At 46.3% G+C, this 26,871-nt stretch overlaps 1 protein-coding gene across 1 annotated transcript in view; it reads left to right on the top strand.

Moving 5' to 3' along the window:
- The window catches only part of ME3 (malic enzyme 3), a 199,009-nt gene that overhangs the window by 105,450 nt on the left and 66,688 nt on the right, over positions 1–26,871 (top strand). The window lies entirely within an intron of this gene.

The following is a 26,871-nucleotide window of genomic DNA, read 5'->3' as shown; positions in this document are numbered from 1 at the left end:
GGATGTCCACTCTCATCACTGTTATTCAACATAGTTTTGGAAGTCCTAGCCATGGCAATCAAAGAAGAAAAAGAAATAAAAGAAATACAATTTGGAAAAGAAGAAGTAAAACTGTCACTGTTTGCAGATGACATGATGACTGTACATAGAGAATCCTAAGATGCCACCAGAGAACAACTAGAGCTAATCACTGAATCTGGTAAAGTTGCAGGATACAAAATTAATGCACTGAAATCTCTTGCATTCCTATACACTAACAATGAAAGATCAGAAAGAGAAATTAAGGAAACAGTCCCATTCACCATTGCAACAACAAGAATAAAATACCTAGGAATAAACCTAAGGAGGTAAAAGACCTGTACTCAGAAAACTGTAAGACACTGATGAAATAAATCAAAGATGACACAAACAGATGGAGAGACACACCATGTTCTTGGATTGGAAGAATCAATATTGTGAAAATGACTATACTACCCAAAGCAATCTGTAGATTCAATGCAATCCCTATCAAATTGCCAGTGGCATTTTTTACAGAACTAGAACAAAAAATCTTAAAATTTGTATGGAGACACAGAAGACCCCGAATAGCCAAAGGAGTCTTGAGGGAAAAAATGGAGCTGGAGGAATCAGACTCCCTGACTTCACACTATACTACAAAGCTACAGGAATCAAGACAATATGGTACTGGCACAAAAACAGAAATATAGATCAATGGAATAGGATGGAAAGCCCAGAGATAAACCCACGCACCTATGGTCAACTAATCTATGACAAAGGAGGCAAGGATATACAATGGAGAAAAGACAGTCTCTTCAAAAGTGGTGCTGGGAAAACTGGACAGCTACATGTAAAAGAATGAAATTAGAACACTCCCTAACACCATACAGAAAGATAAACTCAAAGTGGATTAGAGACCTAAATGTAAGACCAGACACTATAAAACTCTTAGAGGGAAACATAAGAAGAACACTCTTTGACATAAATCACAGCAAGATCTTTTCTGATCCACCTCCTAGAGTAATGGAAATAAAAACAAAAATCAACAAGTGGGACCTAATGAAACTTAAAAGCTTTTGCACAGCAAAGGAAACTACAAACAAGACAAAAAGAGAACCCTCAGAATGGGAGAAAATATTTGCAAACGAATCAACGGACAAAGGATTAATCTCCAAAATATATAAACAGCTCATACAGCTCAATATTAAAAAAACAACCCAATCAAAAAATGGGCTGAAGACCTAAATAGACAGACATTTCTCCAAAAAAGACATAAAGATGGCCAAGAAGCACGTGAAAAGCTGCTCAACATCACTAATTATTAGAGAAATGCAAATCAAAACCACAATGAGGTATCAACTCACACCAGTTAGAATGGGCATCATCAGAAAATCTACAAACAACAAATGCTGGAGAGGGTGTGGAGAAAAGGGAACCCTCTTGCACTGTTGGTGGGAATGTAAATTGATACAACCACTATGGAGAACAGTATGGAGATTCCTTAAAAAACTAAAAATAGAATTACCATATGACCCAGCAATCCCACTACTGGGTATATACCCAGAGAAAACCATAATTCAAAAAGACACATGCACCCCAATGTTCATTGCAGCACTATTTACAATAGCCAGGTCAGGGAAGCAACCTAAATGCCCATCGGCAGATGAATGGATAAAGAAGATGTGGTACATATATACAATGGAATATTACTCAGCCATAAAAAGGAACGAAATTGGGTCATTTGTAGAGACGTGGATGGAGCTAGAGACTGTCATGAAGAGTGAAGTAAGTCAGAAAAAGAAAAATAAATATCATATATTAATACATGTGGAACCCAGAAACATGGTACAGATGAACTGGTTTGCAGGGCAGAAAGAGAGACACAGGTGTAGAGAACAAACATATGGACACCAAGGGGGGACAGTGGCGGGGGCAGGGGGATGAATTGGGAGATTGGGATTGACATATATACACTAATATGCATAAAATAGATAACTAATAAGAACCTGCTGTATAAAGAAGTAAATAAAATAAAATTCAAAAAAAACCGTCTTTGTCTACAGTGACCCAAGCACACCCACCTCCCCCTTGCTAGAATGTAAGGCCTCTGGGACCTCATGGAGGGTGGAACAGCAGACTAGAGGGGCTGGGTAGGAGAACTGAACAGTGGTTCTGACCAATACTTAGTCTCCTCCCCACCGCCCAAGGCGGTTGGATTAATGGGGAGCTGTTTCACACTCCCATCCTAGACTCACTGGTGGTTCTCCAGTGGGTCAGCAATGGAGAGTGTCTTGACAGCAGATTGGAGGTCCATGTGGGTGGAAACAGGGCACTGCCAACCACCTGATCCCAGAGAGCCAGATCGACCCTGAGTGGATGTAGAGAGGGTGCTGCAGAAGCTGGACACGTAGCATGGAAAACAGATGTGTGATGGTCCCGGCAGGAGACCTGCAGTTGTACTAGAATCAGGAGAAAAGCATCATCATAATAACTGCTCGCTAAAGACCAGGTGCTATCCTAAAATCTTTATACAGATTACCCGTTTAATTACCACAGACCCCCTAAGAGATAGGTACTATTATCATCGTATTTGTAGATGGGAAAACTGAGGCGCAAAGAAAACTTGCCCAGAGTCACACAGCTCATAACCAGCAAAGCCAGGACCTAAACCCACGCAGTCTGAACCAGAGTGTGGACAGATAACCTCCACACCATGCTGCTTGCTAGATTTTGGGGCTGTGCACATTTGGTGGGTACTCAGGATGGGGCGCCCTTGCAGCTCCTGGAATTTGATTGCTCGGGGGTCTGAGGTGAGGGTTGCTATATACTGTTTCCAGAGCCTCTCCTGGGAGGGAATGAACCCCACGATCAGGACCACTGGGTGGGGCTGAGGCAGGCACCGGCAGACTGAACCGTCCTCTTGGATTCGTCCCTCACGCTCCTGGTACAGACTTCACTTCTTCAGATGATTACCCAGTTAAGTTATCTGACACGTGACATTCTGAGCTGTTGCTCCAGGTGTGCACTTGGCTGCTTTCCTGGTGTTGACAGTATACCTGCCTTGCTGCTTAGGGAAGGGAGAGTTTGGGCTCCACCGCAGCCCTGAGCTTCATCTGAGGCCTGGCTGGGAATGGCTTTGTGCATTAAGATCCGAAGGGAGGGCAGCCCCAGGGCCAAGAGGGAGAGAGCCAGGTCCTTCTCAGTTTCTGAAATGATAAACATTCCTGCCAGGTTCTTGGGAACAATGGAGTCCTCTGTGAAAGGGCCTGGCCCCCAACCTAAGCTAATTAGATCTAGCGGAGGCTAAAACTGACCCTTCGACACCCCTGGGGCTCTGCATCGCCTCACAACCCTGAGGGAGATGCCAGAGTATGTCAAGGACACCTGAATACCCCTGGGCAGATGAGACACAGCAGAAGGTTCTGGGCTCTGTGGAGCCCTCCTCTGCCCCTTCCTGCGTCTCCCCTGACACACCCCCTGCGTGTGCCTCCATGGGCCATGGGTCCTGGCTAGCCTAGCTTGAAGGAATGCACCCAAGGTCATTAGTGTATGACTCAGAAGAGGTGGAAGCCAGATGAGAGGCCAGGCGAGAGGAATACAGTTCAACCACGGAGCAGGTGTGGAGAGGAAGCCAGTATGGTGTGGTTTGCTGTCCAGTGTGAGCGAGTGTTCTCCTTGCAGGAGGCCACCTCCCATGGGCCAGACTGGTCCTCACCCTGCACGTCCTCTCGAGCTCCAAGCGCTCTGCACACACATACCTGTATGCCTAACACTTCCCGGCCCCCATGTGGGGTCCCAGCTGTGTGGGTGATGAGGGCTGGGTTGCAGGTAGTGGAAGGAGCACGGCCTTTGAAGCCAGGCAGACGTGACCTTGAATCCCAGTTCAGAAAGATGATTTCTTTTTGAACTGCCACACGTAAAGGGCGCTTGTCCGTGCTCGGCAGCTGTGATCCACCCGACCCGTCTCCGCTAGGATCTGTCGTCTGACACGGTCACCCCACCCAAGAGTCTCCACTGCAGGCCTCGAAATGCCAGCCACTCTGTTGTTTGCTTCAGACCTGCGTGATCTGTCCTTGTGCTTAACTGGCACATCCACCAGCAAGTACTTGTGCAGAATTACGGGGCCATGATGAGTTAGAAAGGTGAGGGTAGGAAGTGGGACTTGGTTTCCCCAGTCGAGGCTCTGTGGCAGATACCTGAGGACAAATTCGCATTTGGACAAAGCCAGCAGCCCCTGGCCCTGCGCCAGGCTCTTGTCTCTCTTATCTGCGGGTAGATGGGCTTCTGTACACAGGCCAGTAACAGGTCCACAGGATATTAACAGCTACTGTTTACTGAATGTTACCAGGCTCCTCGAGAGCCCAGGTTAGGTTCTTTGTGTACTTGATCTCTGAGCCCTACCGCACCCCTGCAAGGTGCTTGTTACTTTGCCCAGATGAAAACTAAGTTGTCTAAGACATTGCAGCGGACCCAGAGCCAGTTCCCTGTATTTTTCCTGTGTTTATCATCCAGCTTCTTGTGGCCCTGGTAAGCATGACGCCTCACAGACAGACACTTGCATTCTTGAGGGACACACGTGAGGGACACACACACACACCCGGAGGGCAGGATACCATGGTGGTCAGAGCACCGGAGCTGGAGTCTAGAAAGAGGGGGTCAGCTCCCCCGGTAACAACCGTGTGGCCTTGAAGCCTGGCTGCTCCCGGCCCTTGAGCCTGGATCACAGGCACTGTGCACCTCGTGGGGATGTTGCGCAGGTCCGATGAGCTAAACGTGCGTGAATGTGCTTTATCAGTTGTAAAGGTCCTCAAAAGCTTGAAGGGGGTTTACTTTTTCATCTCTTCCTCTCCCTCCCCAACCCCCGTAAAAGGATGTGATTAAAGCTCACACTCACCCCCTTGGGGTTTTCTGCCTGCCACTGTCAATGTCTGGCGAGCCCTTGCCTCATTTTTTACACTGGGACCTTTTTATCTTCAACCACCTCTACTATCTCCACACACACACACACACCTCTCTCTGCCTCTTAAATGCCTACTGAAGCCATTTTCTAACCACATACAAGACTGATGTTGCCAACACCTTGACCAAAGCCACTCTGGAAAACAAAGACAACTTTATCTCAGCAAAAGTCAGAAGAACGCTGACACCCAGGACACCGTCTTTGATCGCATTGCAATCTGGACTCCAGCCCATCTGTCAGTTCATCAGGAACACACACACACACACACACACACACACACACACACACACACTCCCAGTTCACACACACACACACACACACACACACACACACACACTCCCAGCATAACTGGGAGGCAGGCAGAAAGCAAGGATTAGCCCCAGCAGACCAGCTGTCTCCTCCCCGTCCTCAGGGCACCCAAGTGCTGATTCCTTTGCCAGAGTCCGCTGCACGTCCAGTTATGCCCAGGTTCCTCTGCCAGGCTCTTCCAGCTGGAGCAGAGCAAGCACAGGGCTGCAGCTGGGTCTGCTTCACTGCCTGTCTTCACTTCCACATCTGGCCCTTTTAGTCCCCCAGCCTTGGTGTTCTGAGCAGAGCACGGGGTTAGGAGTCAGGACCCCTGGGTTCTAGCCCTTGCTACCCTCTTTCTGGCCATGACTCCTTAAGCAAGTCACGTAGCTCCTTAGGCTAAAGCAAAGGTGGTGGCGTTGGGTTGGTTGTATGGCTTCTGTGATCTCTTCCAGCTCTAACCATGTAGGATCTAGTAACTCAAACTCTATAACCTAGTTACAAGCGGGATCTTCAAGTGAGCCATGGTCGCATTATGGAGCTGAGCTGAAGTTTCTCCAGCTGTAAAATTAAGAGGTCAAGTTAGAGCAGTAGTTCTCAGTGGCAGCTGTGACTAAAAGCATCTGCAGCGGTTTAAATCAGAATCCCAGAGGTGGGGCCCCGGCAGCTTTAGTTTTCAGGAGCTCCCCAGAGATGCTCTTGGGCAACTGCTGAGCAGGGTGATCTCCGAAGTTCCTTCCAGCTTGGATCTTCTCTGACTTGTCAGGAGTCGGTAACCTGCAGCCCATATCTTTCAGGCCACCCCAGGCTGGCAGTGTACTGACGGTTAGGGTCATGATAATGTAACAGAAACTTTATCTCCAGCTCAGCCCTCAGCAACCAAACTGTTGAACCTCACTGCCAAGTTCCCGCATGTCTCATTTACGCGGGTAGTGGGGGGGGGGGGGTAGTCTCCTATGTGTTTCCCCCGCCCCCGCAATTTCCTCCTGAAGCCTCTATCACTGCACAGAAGTCACCCGTCTCCCAAGCTGCAATTCATCCTATGTCGGTAGTTCATTAGACAGGAAAAAGCATCAGACCAAAGGTGACTGATCATTTGGAGGAGGGCGTGATTCAGGGTACCCTGGCTCAAAAGAGGAAATGGGCCAATTGGAGTCTTTTCCAGGAATTTGAACTGACAAACGGGAAAAGGTATATGGAGAGAATTTTCCAGTTAGGAAGGGAAATTAGGGCAAAAAGGTTGCTATGGTTTAGATTTTAGAGTTGGGTCGTGGTAGGCCAAAGGCAAATGCCAGCTGTGATGGAGCAGAAAAGAAAAGAATAGGGAGTAAAGGATCAGATCTGTGGAGAGAGAATAGGGCAGATGGCAAAGAAAGAGGGAAAAGTAGGCAGAGCGAGGGACGGTCCCCAGAACTGCCTCAGTTCATGATCATTTTCCACTCCAGTTCCTGTTCACAAATTTACAACGAACTCTGTTTCTCCAGAGGGAACTTAAGTGAGCCTCTGCTGTAGGTCACTGGAAGAGCCAGGCTGAAAAAGAGCTGTGAGATTAGATGGTTCTGATTAGTGCCCCAATCCCCTTGTTAGCTGGGTGGATGGAGCTAACAGATTAAAGTAGGGTGTCTCAAACTTTAGGGTGCACTAACATAACCTGGAAGGCTTGTGAAAACAGACTCAGAGAGTTGACTGAGCCACCAAGTTCCAGGCGCTACTGGTGCCTGCTGGTGCAGGGACCACACTTTGAAAACCACTGAATTAAAGGCTGGTGAAAAGTCATTCACGCACTGTGGCTGTAAATTTGCCTCTAAGGTTCCTGGCATTTAAGGCAGATAAATGCAAAAGGAGATGAAAACACATGGCTTTCAGTTTCTGACAAGAAAAAGCTTGCAGGCTTATCTGCAGAAGTGTCATTTTGCTGAGAGTTCTGACTCACATGTGGGCATCTTCCCAGACAGACCAGCTGGGCAAGGCCAGGGTCTGTCATGGATTGATTGGTGCCAGTGATTGGGAATTGATGCTGGAATGGATCTGAGGAGGGTGGCATGGGAGTCCTTCCAGAGCGTGAGGTTGTTCAGCTGTCATTTGACATGAATGTCATGTGGTGTAAGTTAAATTGTATCTGGATCCCACATCGCAGAAACACTGAGACAGAGAGATGGAGGAGAGAAGGACCTGTTTTTTTTTTTTCTAATTTTTATTTTTTTTTTTAGTAAACACTTTATTTTTTTAGGAGCAGTTTTAGGTTCACAGCAAAATTGAAGGGAAGGTACAGAGACTTCTCATAGACGCCCTGCTCCCACACATGCACAGCCTCCCCATAAACAACATCCCTCACCAGAGTGCTACGTCTGTCGCAACTGATGAACCTACAGTGACACATCATTATCACCCAGAGTCCATAGTTTACGTGAGGCTTCATTCTTGGTGCTGTACATTCTATGGGTTTGGACAAATGTATAATATGGTATCATACAGAGTATATTCACTGCTCTAAAAACCCTGTGTTCTGCCTATTCATCTCTCCCTCCCCTACTCCACTCCTGGAAACCACTGAGGGTCGTTTATTTTTGTGTCTGAATTACATGGGTTTCAATCACTGAGGGAAGTGGCGTCTTTTTTAGAGGAAGTTTAAAGATTTACAGACGAAAAAGTGAGTTTGTACTTCATTGCATGTGACCTGCCTTTAGCATTCACGAGCCGCTTGCTGTGTGGGGAGGAAAGAGAACCCTCACCCGCAACCGGCACCCGTGAGTCTGGGCATAGGGGGCTCAGAGTGAAGGTAGAAAAGGTTGAGCGGCCTCACACAGATGCAAAGATTTTATTTTTCTGTTCAAGCTGGAAGCAGATGAGCTTTATTAACTAGAACAGGATGTTCTGAGTTTGACTTCCTTTAGCCGAAGGCAGATTTCCCTGGCAGTTTAAACAAACTGATTTTTGTTTCTTTTTTATCTGACTCTGTACTTTTCCTCCTTTGTCTCTGGCAATCCCAACCATGGTGATCAAAAGAGTAGGTGTGGGAGAATTTCCTTACTGAGAAGGAAATCCGTACATACAGTCAGGAGTTGAGTAGACCTTTCCGTAAATATCCTTGATCTCTCATTAACCTGTAAAATGCACGAAAGCTTGTGTTTGCTCACAGAAACAGACTCAGGGACTGGGACTTGGGCAGGAGAGGTTTTGTGTGAATGGGACGAGAAGGAACAGATCAGGAAGAGTGTGTCTGGGATGCAGAGGAAACTGAGGCACCAAGATTTAAATAACCTGAAAACAGTTACATATCTAGTACCCAGTCAAGCTGCGATTCGAACCCAGGCTCCAGAGCACACACTCTTGGCTACTGCCCATCATCATGTCCTTCTGAGCCTCTTCTCCCTGGTGATGGAGCTTCTCCAGGACAGAGGACTCACCACCACCGTGTGCACAGCATGTGTGAGAAGATCACTCCGTCAAGTGGGTGGGGAAGGTAAGGCCAGTGTGAGGCCAAGTGAGGACTTTGGAATCGCTCATCAGGGATCACAGTACACTTCTGAGAGGGGGGCTAAACTGAAAGCATTTTCCAAGGAGGATAGTTCTCGGAGGACTGAAGAGGAGCGTCCACAGAGCACTGCTGTGTTAGCTGAAGGACAATGAGACAAGAGCCTGACAGAGTTTGAGATGCCGAAATGAAGGGTGAAAATGCAGGACGTTGAGAAAGAGAAGCCTGCGGGATGTGAAGACTAGTTGGATGTGAAGGTGAAAGAGAGAAGAAGAAACGTCAGATGTGAACTGCATTGCAGTGCAGTGACAGGCATGGAAAGTTGAGCTTGGGCTCCAGAACTGGAACAGTGAGCTGGATCAGAACAACAGCTGCCACTGCCTTCTGTTGAGGGGTCAGGACCACGATAGTCACGTGACCTTTATTCTTTGAGTCTCACAACAGCCCTGAGAAATCAGAATATGTTACTGTCCGCATGTCACAGAAGAGAGGTTCAGAGGTGATGGGACACTTGCCTGGAGCCAAAGGGCTAGTAAGTGGCAGGATTCAAACCCGAGTCTATTCTGTTCCAGGGCCTCTCCCTCCTTCCACATTGGAACTCCCTCTAGTCCTGCATTGCTCAGCATTTCTGAGTCATGTGTCCCACACACATGTCCTCCTCAAAATGACAGCTACGGGACTTCCCTGGTGGTGCAGTGGTTAAGAATCCACCTGCCAATGCAGGGGACACGGGTTCGAGCCCTGGTCCAGGAAGATCCCACAAGCAGCGGAGCAACTAAGCCTGTGCGCCACAACTACTGAGCCCGTGAGCCACAACTACTGAGCCCGCGTGCCACAACTACTGAAGCCTGCGGGCCTAGAGCCCACGCTCCGCAAAGAGAGAAGCCACCGCAGTGAGAAGCCCGCACACCACAATGAAGAGTAGCCCCCACTCGCCGCAACTAGAGAAAGCCCGCACTCAGCAACAAAGACCCAATGCAGCCAAAAATAAATAAGTAAATTTATAAAAGAAAAAAAATGACAGCTAAGCAAACACGTTCCTTAGACCTAATGAAATTAGCCACAGGGATCTGCAGGAGCCCGCGTGCATCAGTCTCGGCTGGAGTCCCCTGCGGGGAGACAGGGGCCGTGGGGCTGTGTCAGGGTGCCCGGTTAGAGAGCCACGGGAAGAGAGCCAGGGTTTGCACCTTGGCAGGATCTTGATACCCGCACAGGCAGAGCCCTTCAGGCACATAGCAAGGACACACCAAGCACTTCATCCATCCTGCTCCCATGATACGTCCTTGAGTTGGTATCAGGTTATTCGATGGGTCCACATTTAAGCACACCCCCTGCACAGCCAACACAGATGCTACCTGTGTGCCCCCGGCAGCTCCCTCCCCACAGCTCCCAGACAACTCCCCGCTCCACGTTCCAAGACAGGCTGAGACGTTTGCCTCCTAAGAGGACTTTGAGAAGAGTCACATCTCTCCAGGAAGTCTTAGGTGAGGCCTTGTCTGTAAAGAGATGGAATAGATTCCCTCTTAAGAGACCCTTGAACTCAGCATTTCTGTCGGTTTGCCTCTCTTTGCATCCTACAGTGACAGGATCATGGAGCTCAAACCAAGGCCAAGAGGGGACATGACACCCTCCCCACCGGGGGTACAAATCAGTGGAAACAGTAGGACTAGAACTCAGGTCTCCTGACTCTTTATTCCCTTACTGCTGTGCAGAGAGATAGGTAGGTGTTCCCCCGCCATTTGAATCAAGCTTAATTCGTAATTATTATTTACATTTATATAACACTTTGAAGTTTGAAGGTGAATTCAAATACAATCCTGCCAACTGCTCTGTGAAACACAGGGCAGCCCCTTTCACGTGACAAAATGGGGAATCCAGAGGTTGACTCCCTCAGGCTCTCTACAAATAGTGAGAGAGAGAACTGCACCTAGAGTTGGCAGCTTTCTGTTTGCCATTCAGGACTCTTTCCACTACTGGACTGACTATAAGCTTCCGACTGGCAGGAACCATATTTGTTTAGCTCACCATTGGATACCCAGCACCCAGCACAGAGCCTGGATACACTCCTTGTTAGATGGAAGGAAGGATGGATGGAAGGATCAATGGATAGAAGAATAGGGTCGATGGATAGAAGAAACTTAGAGTCTTATTTTCCTGATGACTTCTAATAGATCTTGGAGGAGTGAGCTTCTATTATTAATGGCTCCTTAAAAACAAAGAGCTTTAACTCTGTAATTTTGTTTAAAATTCATTATGTCCTAATTTTTTTTAATGTTAATGTAAATTACATTTGGTTCCTTTAAGAATCTTCAGCAGGAAGACTTGCCCAGGACTTGGGACATAGTAGGCATTCAATAACTGTTTCTGGAATTTAACTGAATTTAAAAGCGAGGCTGGAGAGGTAAAAGTAATTGCAGAGTCTCTATGTTACTGGTATGATTAAAGAACAGACTATCTATTACTTGCAAAATAACTTTATCTCCAAATCCAGGCCTATCAATTGGGAAGAAACCAACAGCGAGAATGGAATGAGATCATGACCTGCATTTCCAGAATCTTTGGTTCCAAAGGATTAATAAGGATGTCCAATCCTCACCACAAATAGGTGCAATAGATTGCCCTTGCCTGCCGTGCAGGATGGACCCTGCGTGAGCCAGCGGTGCTTCTTGTGTGCAGCCAAGTGGAGGGACGTGGATGTGAGGTTGTCATGGTAACTTTTTCACTGATTGGAAGAATAGATGAAGCTGGAGTGAACCTCCTTGGCTCATATGGGGGTGGGAGCGGGGTAACCAGTAGTAAGGAGCAGAGAAACTTCTCTTTCTCTCTCTCTAGACAAAGACGGTGCAGGAAATTTGAATTCAAGTAATAGTAAAGCAAAATCAGGTAAAGTGCTGGCTAGAATTAGGGTAGATAGGTAATGAAATGATTTTGATAATCAAACCAGAAACGGGGGTGTTTGAGAGTAAACCTCTACCCAGGCCAGTGGTTTGAAACTTTCATAAGAGTCCACTTTAAAAAATTACAGACTCTAGGTCCCTTTCCCAAGATTCTGTTTCATTGTGTCAGGAGTGGGGCACAAGAATCTCTATTTTAAAACTACCCAAATTTGGGGCTTCCCTGGTGGCGCAGTGGTTGAGAGTCTGCCTGCCGATGCAGGGGACACGGGTTCGTGCCCCGGTCCGGGAAGATCCCACATGCCGCGGAGCAGCTGGGCCTGTGAGCCATGGCCGCTGAGCCTGCGCATCCGGAGCCTGTGCTCCGCAACGGGAGAGGCCACAGCAGTGAGAGGCCCGCGTACCACATACAAAAAAACTACCCAAACTCATTATCCTACAGGAAATTTATGGACTATATTGGTAGCACATGGACCATAATTTCATAAACTCTCCTCTGGGTAAGCAGAGCATCAGAAATCAAACTCAAGCCTGAGCTGACAGCTGTTCTCATCTGATGGGAAAACTTAGGGGAAAATAAAAGCTGTTTTCTACTTAGTCCTAGTTTTAAAGCAAAGCAAAAACCAGAGTTTAATTATTCCATGATTGATAACAGTTGAGTTTCTGAAATAAGCTACTTTAGTTTATACATTATACTTTCTTTTAAACTTACATTCTACCAAATGCTTCCCTCATTGACAGAAACCAGCAGATGTTCGCTTTGCCTGATGGCCTTTCGCCATCTTACCCAATGACAAATTCCCACGTACCCTTTAAAATCATCCCAAATGTCTTCATCTCTTGCCACCTCCTTAGTCTCTGTACCCACACTCTTGCTTGCAGAGTATTTTGATCCTTCTTCTATGTCTGTCCACAGTGGCCTCTGCTAATACTCTACTAGTGAACTTACTACATTGTTATCCAGTAGTTATTTACAGATCTGCTCCATCACTCTCTCCTCTATCTGACGGAGCTTATCAGACAGTGTGTCTCATTCATCTTTGTAACTTTGCCCTTTCCCTTTCTTTAACTCCTAGTATGGCAGTTCCCATATACTAGAATGAATGAATGAATGAATATATGTTCCATAAGGGCAGAGATCTTTGTCTGTTTTGTTAACTGACGTGAATATTCCAAATGCCTAGAACAGGTCTTGTGACAAAGAGGGGTCTAATAAGTAATTGTTGAAATAATTCATGAATGAATGCTTAGCTTTCACAGCCAATAGAAAAGAAAGACTGCACCTGCTGTGTTTCTCAGCATAATAGTAAAAATTTTTCATAGTGGCACAGTCTCATGAACAGGTCATGATTGAGCTCCCCATTTGATATTTCTGGCATCTAATAGTTTGGGGTTTAGCTGTATAGACCCAAGGTATTCTAATAGAGAAGCAGAAGTAATATTGCAAGCATATAGCTCATACCTACATAATCGGATCAAGTCAACTTTTTTCAGCCTGCCTCATCACATTCTGCTACTAATGGTAAGCCTCGGATACCAGTGATTCTCTAGGAGAGTTTACATGGAGTAATAGTAAAAATAGCTTCTATTTATTGAGCACTTACTAAATGTGCCAGGCATTGTACTAACTGCTTTCCATATATTATCTCTTTTCATCGTTTTCAGGCAACTTGATTAGAAATGTTTTATTGTCCCTATTTAACAGATGAAGAAACTGAGGCTCAGATGTAATTTGCCAAGGTCACTCAGCTACTAACCAGAAGACATGAGATTTGAGCCTAAGTCTGTCTGAGCTTCTGCTCTTGAGCTTCACAGTAACTCTAGTGTTTTGAATTCAGTGGGTCCCGTTGGAACACACGTCGTTTCCCAGTCATTTCAGAGCAAATACTTTCTTGGCCTTCACCTTCCCGATCTTGAGTTTTCTGAGACTTCTTCCTTTCAAGAGATTTATAGTTTGGAGACGAAACTCAGTCAAAATGACAAATTACATCAAATGCCCCACACCCACCTCACCCCAGCTTAATTATACCTGATGAGTAGCCCTTTCATACATTTGGTTCCAGGCACTTAGCTGTCTCTTGCATTTGCTCCCAGTGATCAGGGTCCCTGAGGTTTGCACATGTTTTCCCAGTGAACTTTTGTCCTCTCTGAAAACTGCATTCTGTTCTCTTTTATTAAATTCCAGCTTTCATGACTAATATACGGTGATAGCTCCAGAAATGTTTATACGATAAATTAAAGTGGGCAGAATCTTCCGCTTACAAATTGCTTCAAGACAGGGCTCAGATATCTACCCGTAGAATTGTCTCATAAATGCTAGCATAAAATTGATCCGAGCCTTTACAACTTCAGCTTGCCCTTGGCCTAGGGGCTATTGTTTCAGTGGGTCTCGCCAGGGCCCTGCGCTCCTAGCCTGTTTCTATGACTCAGTTGGAAAAAGTATGGGGGACTACTTCTCAGACCTGCTTCAGAAAAACAGGATGTTTCTCTCTCCCGATCTTGCACATACCTGTAAACAAACGACTCGTTGGCAGGGCCTCTGAGTCAGAGGTATAGCATTTTCAGTCTCTCAGGTTTGACGATTATTTGCTTGGATAAATCAGAAGTTCATGTTAGAACAGAGCCACGTTCCAAAAACGTATTGCCCAGAGACCCAGATTAACTAGAGACCTTCTAGACGGCAGGAAGGTGTGTGTTTGTTTTATAAAGTGGAGGCATGTGTGGGTCTGTGCCGTGTTCACAGCCATAAGAGAAAGTGAAGAGTGTTAAGTGTGGCTTCTCAGGGAAAACGGGGCCTGAAGCCTCTGTGATTATTATTGTTGGAGGAGTAAATATTTCAGTAGAAAAAGAAACTCCTTTGTACCATCTCTGCCTGAGTTTTCTCCGCATGTTTTAATATTTTCAAGTAGCAGCTGAAACCACACTAACCTTCCTTGTTCTAATTGGAAGCATCTGTGAGTTGCAAAATTAGAATTTTCAGATTCTTAAGTGATTTGCTATTTGGACAGGGGTGTCAGTTTCGGCGGAAATTTTCATCTATGCGGCCTTTTTTTTTTCCTCCCAATTATAAATTGTTCAGTCAGCTAATGATGTGATGGTAACCGGGGCACTCTTCATCAGCTTTCCATGTACGGACGCTTTCTTAAAAATGAAAACCACACTTTCTTCTACAGTGGTTTGTACACCTTATCAGGCTCCTTCTTATTCGAGGAGAACAGAGGGAAAAATTCCCCCAACCCTTGGAATTCGACTGGAACAATTTTCTCCTGCCAAAAGGCACCTCATAATCAAAAACACTAGAGCAACAAGTGATATTTGCAAATTCCAGGAAGAAAAAAAATAGTTGAAACAATTAGAAACCTATTCCAGGTTTTCTCTATGTTAGTAGGAGCCTGTCTTCTGAAGGACTTTAGTGTTTTACAGGTTATCTCCCGAAACTTCAACAAGAGAGACATGAAGGTTCGGTGGCTTCTTACAGGCTTGCCTGTACTTACCACTTACATTACTTCCTGTCTCAGCGCTGCTACCTCATGGAGCCTCAGTTCTCCCGGGTGTAAATGAGAATTTCCTAGCTTCCTAGACTCGTGGTGATGAGTAAATGGTGTAGCATTTGTAACATGCTCCCAGTGGGAGCTGTCTTACTCCATTCTGGCTGCTATAACAAAATACCACAGACTGGGTGGCTTATAAACAACGGAAATTTATTCCTCCAGTTCTGGAAGCTGGAAGTCCGAGATCAGGGCAGTTGGCATGGTGGGATGAGGGCTCAGTTTTGGTGGCAGACTTGTCCTCCTACCGTCACATGGCAGAAGGGGTTAGGGAACTCTCCAGGGCCTCTTTTATAAGGGCACTAATCCCATTCATGAGGGCTCCACCCAAATGCCCCTCCCAAAGACCCCACCTCCTAATACCATCATATTGGACAATAGGATTTCAACATAAGAATTTTGGAGGGACACATTCAGACCATAGCAGGAGCTAAACAAACGCTGGCTTCTTCTCTTTCTCTCTTTCCTACATTTTACTTGTTGCAACTGAGGTAGAAATGACATGACTTACTTGGGGCCAAAGATCAGGCCCTCATGGAGCCAAGACAAGCCTGAAATATACAGGTCTAGAAACTTCAAGGCTCCATCCTCTGTCTGGATTCAACACCAGCTCTACAGAATTTGGCACAGGGTACGTTGTAGACTGTTCCAAAAAATCATAGAGAGCAAAAGACTGTGGGTGCTACAAGCCACTTCACCGATACTTTATGTGCGAGTAGGATTAAAATTAATGACTACACAGGGGAAGGGTTCAAAATGATGCCACCAAAAAGATGACCCTGTCTTTCCATACTAGGCTCCCCATAAACGTTTGCAGTATTAAATTTAATAGGCTGGACCTGCAGATCAGTACGTTTTTGAGAGTGAAAAAGAAAAACAAATCATACTTATCTCAAGACACAGGCAAACCAGAATATGTAGTCACCCTACCTGGGAACCACAGCATGAATTTCTGTGTCTCTTGGAGGGAAACCGCCATTCATTCCTTTGAGAAATACATCTTATGTTCCAACTTAAGATTTTTCAAGAGGCTACTTGTGACCAACATTGTGTTATTTTACTTAACGCTCACACCAGCTTAGTGAGATGGATTTAATTATTAAATTAACTATTAATTAGTGCCCCACTTTAGTAATGAGCAACTGACACTCAGTGAGGTTAGTAATTTGTTAAGGTTGCACAGCATATAAGGGTAAGATTTGGGATTTGAGCCCAGGTCTGTCTAGCTGTAAATTCATGCTCTTGCAACTGTTCTAGGTCTAGTCTGCAGGTCTTGCTAGATCATGTCACAGGATCATAGATTTTTAGAGGTTATCCGATCTACCTTCTACATTTTTCAGATGGGGAAACAAGCTCAGAGAGGTCTGATAGCTTTTGCAAACTCATGTAGCTGGCTATAGTAGCAGAAATTTTCTAGTGCCCTTTTCCGAACCACTCCATTCCCACACAGGGAAGGAGAGAAAGGAATCTATTCAGAGATTCCCTTCTGAAGTGGACACGATGTTTATAGGGCTGTACTGGGGACCCATGGAACTCATTGGAGGTGGAGCTGCTCTTAAGATGCTTCAGGTCTTCTTGGGGAAAACTGTCCAACAGCAGCAAAAGGAGGGAGGGTGAGAGGGAAGGGCCAGAATGCCCTAGAGTGGAGGCTCCAGGCCCAGCTCTGCTGCTCTTCCACTGTGATGTAGCCACCCTGGTGCTCCTTGTTCCATGGTTCTCCCCATCCTCCAATCATGTCTCCATTATACCCCATTATATTCCTTGTTTCCCATGTGCCCAGCACAGTGCTGGATGCCTAAAGCAGGATGCAAGAAGCCCGAGCAGGGGACAAGGCGGTCAGTACTCTCAAGGAAGCCCCGCCCACTCCGAGGCCCCGCTGCGGGAGTCACGTGGGCGGAACCACCGTCCTCACCTTTACGTCTCACTCCAAAGACAGGCACGCTCCACCTCAGTGTCATCTGGGAGGGTCGGAAGGAAAGGGGGCCTCCTCGGGGTGGGAGGGGCCACGTGCCCACCTAAGAGGAGACAGAATGGGAAACAGGAGGGGCCGTCCGAGGTCCAGGAAATTAGCTATGGTTCAGTGGGTTAAAAATAATCAAAATGTCCCTCAAGATAGAAACTAAAACCAAAGAAGGACGGTGAGTGACCTACCACTAACATAGGTGCCCGCCCCGCTTTATTCACATCCCCCCGAGGACATTTCACAGGACCAGGGGAGAACGTGATTCCTAATTTCTCCCAGGCACGATGGCTACCTCGCTGTATCCTCAGGCTCTGCCTTACCAGGTGCTGGGCAGCCAGGCCCTGGGACTTCTCAGACCTACTTTCTCCTGCTGTGCTGTTGAGTCCGGGAGGCTGTTGCTGGGTTTTAAAAATAGCCTCTTGCCTGTTTTCAGAGGACAGGTTCCCTGGCTGCCAAAAATGTGCAGAATGGTGGTTCCGTGGCAACAGCGAGCCTTTGTTCCAAAGTTGAAAGTTCACGTCCCTCCTCCTGAGCCCGGCCTCGGTGGTTTGCCTGATGTCGCTGACCCTGTTTTAATTAAGTCCTCCTTTTTTGTTCGACTCGGTGCCAAGAAGCTTGAATGAATCTTGTGTTGTTGAGTGGGTTTTGTTGGGGTTTTTTTCTCACTTCTATTCTGGAAACTTCTAAGGGTCCCTCCTCTGCAGCCGGAGATAAGGGTTAAGAGTCTTTTTCTCAAGAAATAACATTCTCCTAAGTGAACGTTATCTTTGTTTTTCTTTCTGTCTCGTGTAACTGAATTCTAAAATTCAAGGGGGTTTTCTGGCTCCTGATGGAAACTGGAGATAGTATGTAATTTACAGGCCTCTGTGGGAGGGAGGACACTTCACCAGGGCTTGCCCTTCTGAAATTCCAACAGACTGAGTTTTAAGACAGGTTCGGGGAAGGAATCGTGATCACCACTGCTCATGGCCACTGCACACAAATTGGATGTTGGTGTACTAGCTTCCTAGTGTTGCTGTAACAAAATACCGCAAACAGGGTGGCTTAGAACAGCAGAAGTTTATTGTCTTACAGGTCTGGAGGCTGCAAGTCTGAAATCCAGGTGTCGACAGAGTTGAGGTCTCTCTGACATCTGTAGGGGAGAAGCCTTCCTCGCCTCTTGTAGCTCCTGTTGTTTGGCAGTGGTCCTTGACGTTCCTTGCCGTATAGACGCCTCACTGCAGTCTCTGCCTCCATCACCTCGTGGCCATCTCTCCCTGTGACTCCCTCTGTCTTCACCTCTTCTCATAAAGACACTGGTCATTTTTGATGAAAGCCCTCCCTGATGGCCTCACCTTAATGACATCTGCAAAGACCCTATTTCCAAAGAAGGTCACAGGTAGCAGAGGTTAAGATTTCGGTGTGTCTTTTGAGGGGGACACAATTCAATTCAGAGTTGTTTCATTTTCTTGGCTCGGAATTTTCTGTCACCCAGAAAATATTTGGAGATGTTACTGCTCTGTAGCATAAGTAACCAATATCTGCTACCACTTACGGCGCGTTTACCACACGCCAAGCACTATGCCAGGTACATGATCTATTATTTCTTTGAATCCTCACAGAAGCACGTTGACGTAGGTGTTATATGCCCAGTTTATAACTGAAAACATAAAGGCTCAGCTGTGTCTCAGTTCAGCACCCACGTTCTGCACCACTGAGCATACCCAACACGTGTGTTGCTTCTAGAGCACCTGTTGTGTGCTTGGGGCTATGCTGGGCCCCAGGGTTACAACAGTGAACAAGACAGATGTCGTCCTGCCCTCCTAGGACATATAGTCTAGTAGGAGGACCTATGCGTTAAAGATATACTTTTCTAAGTAACAGTCGCTAACCCGCAGTGCTATAGCACCGTCTCCCATCAGGAATTCTTTTCCTCTGCTGTCATTGCCTGAGGGCTGTTGTAGGAACAGTGACTACTGAGATGAAGCGTCGTGAGAAGAGCTTCCAAGAAGGAAGACTCTCACCTCTGCTTTAACCAGAGTGCCAGTGTCTCGTTTAACATAATGGGCATCTCTGAAAGGTTTTGTGGAACAGAGGTTACCATGCTACATGATGCTATGGAAGAAACATACCTTAAAGCTTATTCTGTGCTTCTGCCTCATGTCCTGTGGGTCAGCTGGGGGCTGTGCTCAGCGTCTTCCTCACTCCAGAGCCAGGTCCTGAGGTAGCCTCGTCTGGAACAGTACAGATGGCGGCGGCAAAAGAAAAAGAGAAGATGGTGAATCACATACTGGCTTTTAAACGCTTCCAGCCCGATGTGTCAGGTCAGCCCTGTTGCAGGATGAACAGCCTGTAAAAATATGTCTTTTAGGCCAAATGAGTTACGTATGTGAAAGAATAAAGTAGGTGTTTAGTTTTTGTTAAGCATGAATCCGTTCCCTTTCCTGGCCACACATTTACCCCAAAACTCCATGTGAGAGGGGGCTGCCCCCTTCTCTGGTCCCTCCTTCTCAGGCCCTGATGTCCAAGCATCAGCTGAGAAGGAACCTGGGTTCTGTTTCTAGAAACCAAAATAGGAAAGTTCAAATTTGTGAAAGCCATAAATCAGGGGACAGTGATTTATGCTCCTGAACAATTTTCTGCAGCTTCCCTTTAAACAGCAACCTCCCGAGTACACATATGGTATTATTTTAGGTATATTTTAGTAACTCACAACTTTTCAGGAATGTTCTGTGAAGCAGGGAATACATTCATTTAAGCCCTGATTCCATAGGTTGGCAGCCTATCATATTGACTATATATATTTTTTCTTCCCTCAAGTTCCAAAATTGCCTCCCTGAAGTAAACAGGAAAAACTTGGGGGAAGGTATCAGTAGCTACAGTTATTTCTGTTTTTTTGTGTTTTGTTTTTTCCTGTTCCAGTTAACGGCTATTAACAATGAGAGATTCCCACGACAGCCTCTCACCCAGAGGCCCATCTTCACAGCACCAGGAGCGCCAAGGGCGTTCCGTTCTAATTACTCAGAGGAGTCGTTAGCCGGGATGAATGCTCAGGTTATGTTAGCTCACTGCAGGATGCTCAGTGCCTCGGGATCCCCGGGGCAGCCTATAATTCAGTCAGAACCTGGAAACGCTTCCACGTCAGTGCGAAGCCAGGCCCAGCACTTCCTGGAGCTTCCCACCTTCCTGCTTCCTTTTGTGCCTCAGGACGGGGTGGTAGAACATGATACCAGCTGTTAGAGCCAATGTCTCACAGAGCAGCTTTCATTTTGGGGGTGGGGGGAAGGGCCTGACTCCTTCTCATGGAGAAAAGATTAAAACAGACCCAACTGTGGAATACAGAGAGCTCCTCGGCACCCTAATTACTACCCCAGTCACCCAGAAAGGGCCGTCAGGAAACCAGAGAGACTGGTACACTTAACACCCCCTCTCAGACTTACCATATTGGTCAAGGTCAGATAGATAAGAAGAGTCACGTGTCTCCAGGGCTTTACAGTGTGCAGAGTGTGTGTGAACTTGCCTTGCTTCATCCTCACAGCCACTCCGTAATGGAGAAGCCATTGTGCCCATTTTACTGAAGAGAAAGCTAAGACACCGAGAATTGAAGAGACTTGTCCCAAATCCCACACCTAAAGGAGCCACATTTCCATGCTCCGAGAGACGTGTGTTTAAACCTCACCTCTACCTTCACACCCCTTCCGTCTTAATCTCATCTATAGAATGGGGATGATGCCTGTCTGAGAGTGTTGCATGGGAATTAAGATAGTGTGCATAAAGGCACAAACAGGGTTCCTGAAATATTCAAAAGCCCAATGGATAGATGGATGGATGGATGGATGGATGAGTGAGTGAGTGAGTGAGTGAATATTGCCCTTTTGTGGCTTGTATTCCCTTTCAGGCTGCCCTTGATCTCACTCTATTGAATACTAGCTCTTGCAGGGAATGTGGAAAACTGCTAATTCCAACTGTGCATCACCAAAGAACTCTATTTTGCCCTCACTCAGTGACCTTCATACTGCAAGATTTTCTACCAAACTTTGACTGCCTTCCTGTTTCACCAAAAGCACATATAACTGTAAATCCTAGTTCCTGGCAAACGTGCACATTAACTTGGTATAAGTCTTGGTATAAAATACAAATTAATGATTAGCTACTAGTGTTTACTGAGCACTTACTATAAGCCACGTTCCTCACTGGACATTTTGCTAGCATTTGGACCCAGGCGGTCTGACTGCCGGGCCTGCACTCCTAACCATGAACTGCACTAACTCAGCAACGCTAGGAGCTGCCATTTGTTGGGCACTAACTACATGCCAGCAGGCACTACGGTGAACTCTTTAAATATGCATTGTCTTAGTTGATCCTTATAGCGAAGGCATGAAGCAACTGGTGTCAAGTTCTCCATTTTACAGATGAGGAACTGAAGCTTGAGGAAGGGGTAACCTGTCCACAGCCACACAGCTAGCGAGGAGCTAAGGCAGGATTTGAACCCAGTGCTGTGGCTGCAAAGCACGTACATTTAACCCCCAGTCTATGCTACCTTCCCTCTGCCACTCCTCTAAAACTTCACTTGAGTCACTTTCAGTGATCTGTTTTATTGGAAGTAGTCCCTGAAAATCCCCACGCCAGCCTCAGGGACTCCTGTGGGCCTGAGGTCTCTGGTGAGACTAAGCAGGTGTGGGTAGCTGTGCCTCCCATGGCACCTAGATATTCTTCCTGAAGCCGCTAAGAAGGAATGCAGAGGAATGAGTGTCTGCATTTCTCACTTGAGAAATGAGAAAGTGAGATAAGAACCAACCATGGCAGCAGAGGTAAGAACCAGCCCCATCACCATGTATTGCTGGAGAAAATAGTGCCCCACTCTTCGAGTGGAAGTGGTTTAACCTGAAAGTAGATTGCTGAGGACATCTAAGAAGTTTTCTCCCCTGGAAGTATCTTCTTCTTGAGCTGGTCTAGATACAGTTCCACCAGGAAATTTGGCAAACAACCCCCTAGGATCGTACTGGAACCTGCAGTCCATTTGTTTATCATCATAATCCCTCACTTTGCACATTTTACTTCCTCACCAACATGCATCAGAGAAAAATATTTCATTAGTGGCCCCAGTGTGCATCTCTGGTACATTTCAGTCCATATCCCTAGCTGTCTGTTGGGAACTAGATCCATGGAGAGAACAGGCAATCTGGGTCAGTAGAGAGAGCCCTGGACTCAGGACCTTGGTTCAAGCAGGTTCTGGTGCTTATGAGCTGTGTGACCTCAAACAAGTCACTTCACCTCTCTGGACTTCAGTGCCCTCGTTTATAAAGTGAGGTCTTTGGACTAGATATCTCAGAATCCTCATCCAGGATTGGGATGATTTGTAGCTGCAAGTTATGTGATAGATGGAAGTGCACTTTGAGAAGTGATTAAAAGCTGTTAATACATTTCAGAAGGTTTTATTTTTGCAGTGTGATCTCTTCCTAGAATAAAATTATATATGCAAAAAAGAAAGGAGTCTTTTGAAATTTTAATAGCTCAAATTTAACTGTAAAAATATTCCTTTGAAGTGTCGCTCTGCCCTCTTCTTATCTTCAACAAAGAGAGCCTATTTTAATGTACCAGATTATGTCCACAATCACACTTTTCCTGTGTTTAGAATTAACTGCATCAGAGCTTTACTAAGGTCTAAAATGGTGCCTGTGTCTTACCCCTTAACATGTGAGCTTTTTGCTGAATATCATTACTAAGCCTCTATCTGGTAAAGGCAAAGTTGAGAACAGGAGTTGTTTGGCAGAGGTACATTTCCAAAACAGGTCAGGGTCAAGAGCTGCTAAAGGCCAGGAGTGCGTCATTGGGATTAATTAATGTGGGTAAATGACTTCCCCAAGGTCACAAGATGAGTCATCAGTGAGCCTTGGGCTGAGACCTGGTTTTTCCATCTGGAAAGAACTGGCCTCTTTGTTAGCATTGTTGTTCCATGTGACTAGCTCTGGATGACCTGAGGGGAAGCTGCTTATGAATATGAGAGCTGCAGCTGTGGAAAAATAGAAGCTGGTGAAGAGTCACAGCCCTAACAAGACCTCCTCAGGCCACACCTCAGAGCAGCAGCTGGTTTGGAGGTACAGGGGGTGGTTCCTTGAAAGTGTCCAGATGTATAGGCTCACCTCGGCCCACTTACCCTTCTGCCGACACCAAGACAGGTACCACCATTTAAACTTCAGGATGGCTTGAAGCATCCTGAACTTCAGTCCTTGGAGTTCATTATTATCAACACAGTGTGATTTTTCCAAACTCAAACTGCCTGGAGATGATCCTTAGCGACAAGTTCCCAAAAGCCAATCCGATACTTGGTTTTGTCTTGATCGATACAACTGAGTGCCCCGTGATCGTTTCAGAATGGCACAACAAACCCCTGGAACTTTTTCTCAAGCCTAATGAATAAGTTAATTCAAAGACCCACATCGCCCCCAATCAACATGCTGGAAAGAGCCCTGCCACTCCCAAGTCTTAGGCTCTGGGGTTTTCCTCCCCACTGGCCTGTCCACTGCCTTCCTACATGCATTTCCCCACGCTAAGCCACAAGCACAGCCCAGCACCACCCAGCTCAGCACACTGATCCCTTGAGCATGATACGGCATAACACACATTAAAGGTTCCTTCACTCCAACTTTATTCAGCGCCTTTCATCTTCATCCCTCAACCTTCAACCATCCTCATAGTTCACTTACTCACTTCTCCACTTATTCAGAAATTGTGTATGAGCGTCCATTATGGACTGTGTCTGGGCATACAGTGGTCAACAACAACAGAATAAATGTTCACCTTGCCCTGATGAAGCTTACAGACTAACGGGGGAAAGATATTAACCAAATAGCCACACAAATAACTGTAATAGGTTTGTGTATGTAGGTATGGGGTACTTTGAGAATATATAACAAGGAGCCCCAGCTTTGACTTGGAAGTCATCAGAAGAATAAGTAGAAATTAACTCAACATAGAGTAAAGAGAGGCAGGGGGTACCAGGCAGAGGGAACTATATGTGAACTTGCCCTAGAGTAAGAAAATCATGGCACATGGAGGAATGGAAAGAGGAAGGCCAGTGCAGCCGATGACTGGAGAATGAAATAAGGATGGAGAGGTTGACAAATGCCAGGCCACACTGGGCTTTGCCGGTAGACCATGCTAAGGACTTGGGTCTTCATTCCAAGAACCATGGAAAGACATGAAGGATATTTATCACAAGGGATAACACAGTAAGGTTTTGGAGTTCCCTGGTGGTCCAGTGGTTGCGACTCAGCACTTTCACTGCTGTAGCGCGGGTTCAATCCCTGGTCAGGGAACTAAGATCCCACAAGCCACGGCCAAAAAAAATCACACGGTAAGGCTTTGATTTCAAGAACATCACTCTTTCTACTGTGTAGAAAATAGATTAGATAGAGACAAGAGAGGATGTTACAAAGTTATTTTGGTGCTTTAAGGAAGAGCTATTGGGAGCCTGGATGAGGTAGGTGGTGTCGTGGATGAAATAAAGTGTATGAACCAGGAGCTAATTACAGAGGAGAAAGGAAGGACTTGGCAAGGGGTTGTATAAAAGGGGAGAGGACAGTGTCAAGGATGCTTCCAGGGGTCTGAGGTTGTTAAACTAGATGTATGGGGGTAATAGTCACTGAGAAAGGGAGCAAGAGAAAAGAATCAGGTCTGTCTTGGATTTTCGTTTTGTCTTGTCTTTGAGTCATAGTGATGCAAGTTTAGATCGTAAATTTGGTTCTGGACAGGTTACGTTTGAGGTGCCTTTGAGACACACAAGTGGAGATGTCAAGCAAGCAGTTAAATATAAGGATCTAGAACCATGGCTCTAAAGCCAGGTCACATTTGCTCCCCAGGAGACATTTACCAACGTCTGGAGACATTTTTGGTTGTCACAACAGGGCGTGGGGTGCAACCGGCATCTAGTGGGTAGGGACCAGGATGCTGCCAAACATTCTGCAGCACCCAGGACATCCCCACCCCCTTGCAGCAAAGGGTTATCCAACCCAAAATGTCAACAGTGCCCCAGGTGAGAATCTCTGGTCTACAGATAGTTGAGAGTCACTGGCCAAAAGCCTTGGGCACCGATGAGATTATATAGAGAAAGAATAAGAGTAAGGAGGAGAATGGGGTAGTGCAAGTTTTTGAGGAACTGTAACACCTGATAGGGGGATGAGCCAGCAGAAGGGACTAAGAAGAAACGGCCTGAGAGGCAGAAGAAGACTCACAGAGAGTGGAGTCGCATGGGCTTCCCTGGTGGCGCAGTGGTTGAGGGTCCGCCTGCCGATGCAGGGGACACGGGTTCATGCCCCGGTCTGGGAAGATCCCATATGCCGTGGAGCGGCTGGGCCTGTGGGACATGGCCGCTGGGCCTGCGCGTCCGGAGCCTGTGCTCCGCAGGGAGAGAGGCCACAGCAATGAGAGGCCCGCGTACCGCAAAAAAACCCAAAAAAAACAAACAAAAAAAGAGAGTGGAGTCGCAGAAGCCAGAGGTTGGGTGGGGAGTGGTTTAAAGTGTCAGATGCTGCTGAGAAGCCAAAGGACATGGGGACTAGAAAGCTGCTGCCATTTAGGGACATGGACGTCATCGGTGGCCTTGGCAAGAGCAGTGTTGGCAGCATGATATTAAGAAAGACATGTTTCAGGGGAAGATGAAAAAATGGAGGTGGCCAGTGTAGACAATACTCTCAAGAAATTTGGCTATGGAAGGAAGGAGAGAGAGAGAACAGTCTCGACAAGGAGCGTGAAAGTCAAGAGTAGTTTGGGCTTTGGTGGTATTTTTCTTGTTTTGTTTACACTTTTTATCATGGAAAATGTCTGACATGTATAAAGTAAGCAGACTATTATAATGGACCTCTCTGTACCCTACATTCTGTGAACTCTAGATTGTTTTGTTCCTCAGAAGAGTAAGTTTTGTTCTAGGAAGGACTTAACTTGGCCAGACTCAAATTCCAAACTCTGTCCCTACGGGTCTGCAGCAATGGAAATCTCTGCTGGGTTCTTTCAGCATTCAGCTGCAGCTTTTTGTTTCTTTCTTTTTTTTTTTTGCCAGGCCCTTGGGTATGCATACCTGAGTGGTCAGCCAGTGATTTGGGCAGGTTTTACACACAGACTTGGAAGTTCATCCTCTCTGCATCTCCTTCCCTTCCAGAACTTTCCCCTTCACTTCCTGACTGCTCTTCCAGCTCCAGCTCACTTCTCTGACACCTCAAGCTAGTAAGACTTTGGCTTTCTGCTGCCCCAAGTTGCTTGCAGATTAGACCGCTCTCAGGAAAAAGCTGCAAATTTGCAGATCTCAAAGGATCTAATTCCTCCTTTCGAAGGTAGATTCCCGTCCAGTGTCTGCCTGTTTTTGGCCAACTTCCATTGCCTTAATTTAAAATAATTTTGTAACGTAACAATAACAATAAATTGTTTAACGGTTAACCATCTCATCATTGTTATCTGCAGAAATGTTATTCTGTCCAAGTGACTCTGTCACTACCAGAAGCCGGAAGCTTTTAAGATGATGGACTTGGGCATATTTTAGAGCTAATGGAAAATCTAGTAGAGTGAGAGGTTGAGAGAGACAGAGAGCGGGAGGAGGGATAATCAACGGTGTGAGGCTCTGTAATTTTCACTGGAACAAGAGGAATGAAGAGGTTGGCTGTGGATGCAGAAGTTTGTAGATTCACTGGTGGGAAACTGACAGAGATGCTTCCTGTGACATCAGAGACAAGGTCACTAGGGCAGTGCGGGGGGAAGGGTGAGGCAGTTGGAGG

Source organism: Stenella coeruleoalba (genome assembly GCF_951394435.1).
Source record: "Stenella coeruleoalba genome assembly, chromosome: 8".
Lineage (NCBI taxonomy): Eukaryota > Metazoa > Chordata > Mammalia > Artiodactyla > Delphinidae > Stenella > Stenella coeruleoalba.
The sequence above is the reverse complement of the archived record's forward strand: the minus strand, read 5'-3'. Positions and strand labels throughout refer to the sequence as shown.